Source organism: Austrofundulus limnaeus, unplaced genomic scaffold, assembly GCF_001266775.1.
Source record: "Austrofundulus limnaeus strain Quisiro unplaced genomic scaffold, Austrofundulus_limnaeus-1.0 Scaffold954, whole genome shotgun sequence".
Lineage (NCBI taxonomy): Eukaryota > Metazoa > Chordata > Actinopteri > Cyprinodontiformes > Rivulidae > Austrofundulus > Austrofundulus limnaeus.
Window position 1 is genome coordinate 78,622 of NW_013953356.1, and position 1,614 is coordinate 80,235.

The window sequence follows — 1,614 nt, forward strand, 5'->3', positions numbered from 1 at the left end:
CTGGACTCGGGACAACAATAGTCCTGAAAGCGAGCTGTGAGCCTCTCCCGCAGCTCCTGGGTGATGAAACTCAGAATGTCTCTGAATTGTCTGGTGAATGAATTATGAATTAATTATCTGATGAACATGACATGCTCTTGTTCTCTGTAAATAAAGCAAAGCCACTTCCTCGTCCGACAATAAACAGAGCCCGACAGAGGAGGGAGGGGCGGGGAGGCTCTTGCCGTGCAGCGCTTCAAGAGCTGACCTGTCTGACCTCAAAGTGCACAAGCTTCAAACTTGAAGCGTTGGCTGCGATATTGAAGCTGAAATCGCGTTCGGTGTGAACGCAGCATTAGTCTAAATAGCCGAAATGCTCATTGACCCAGTGGACACCACTGAAGATTAAGTCCTGAAATTATCTTTTTAGCACTAAATAAGTACTAGAAACTAGTTATTACTGAGACAGCCCACTGTTCCTGTACTAACTGTGCAAMAAAACTAAGCTTCCAAGAGAGTAACCTTAAAGGAATYCAAATAAACTTCCAAAAATCAGAAGAAGCGAGCTGCACCAATTCCATTGCTATGGAAACTGCTTAAAGTAGACAAGAACAATACAATTTAAAACAAAAWACGACCTTTATTCTTGARGRTATGATTCAACCTAAAATGGATGYTGTGTAACTGCRCCATCAACAGGCAAGAGGACACAACCACATTTAGACCAGTCCCCCAGCTGATAGACCAACACTATGTTAAGGCTATAGTAACACTAATCTCAGTGAACTGTAAACAGTCTTAAGTAAATATTAAATCTATAGATTTCYTTAAATATTTCTTTTGATTAGATTAACACCACTGTAAAATCCCAGATACATCTACCAGACCACACTCCCAACCATTCCTGACCCCTCCCCCTAACGCTCACCCTTCTCAGCCTATTCCTCCCTTCTTTGAACTTTTCTCCATCTCTACGAAGCACAACATACTGTAAAGCAAGCACTCCATGTACTAGCTTAGTTTTACTGAAACAGTATGCATACACTCACTGGAATATGCCAGACTAACCCTAACTTCTTACCTAAAATTAACAACACAGATACATGCCCAACTATAAAACTTTACCTAAAATTAACCGAACAGATATGTGCTCAACCATAACAACACAGGTTTCTACATATCTAAAATGATCCTCCCTAAAAACCCTAAACCAAACAAAACATTATTACCTGAAAGCAGAAGCCTGAAATACCCAGCTTCTTTAAATTTTCTCAAGTAATGTGTTCATGTGCACTTTTGTGTGTGTTTTGTTGAAAAAGCAACCAAGCCCACAGGAAAGAGATTTGTGGTACAATGTCTGGGTTAGTTGAACCCACTTCCTCTTCCTCCACTCTTGTGGCCCAGAAAAAGTGTGTGTGTGGGTTTCTGTGTGATTGAACACTGGGATTTTATTTCATATTTTATTGCAATTGCAGTTTTTTTTATAACTTGAGTAGACAAAAATATATAAAATATCAATTTAAAATTTAAAACAACACAAAAACATACACAAAAGGCACTACACTGCAAAAACTGTCCATCTAACCAAGTTTTAAAACCTTATATCAGCCAAAAAAAGTCTTTTTGATCTTGTTT

At 38.9% G+C, this 1,614-nt stretch overlaps 1 protein-coding gene across 1 annotated transcript in view; it reads left to right on the forward strand.

Annotated features, from left to right (window-relative positions):
* Window positions 1-1,614, forward strand: part of vwa8 (von Willebrand factor A domain containing 8) — a gene marked incomplete at both ends in the record, with an annotated part of 104,173 nt that overhangs the window by 25,905 nt on the left and 76,654 nt on the right.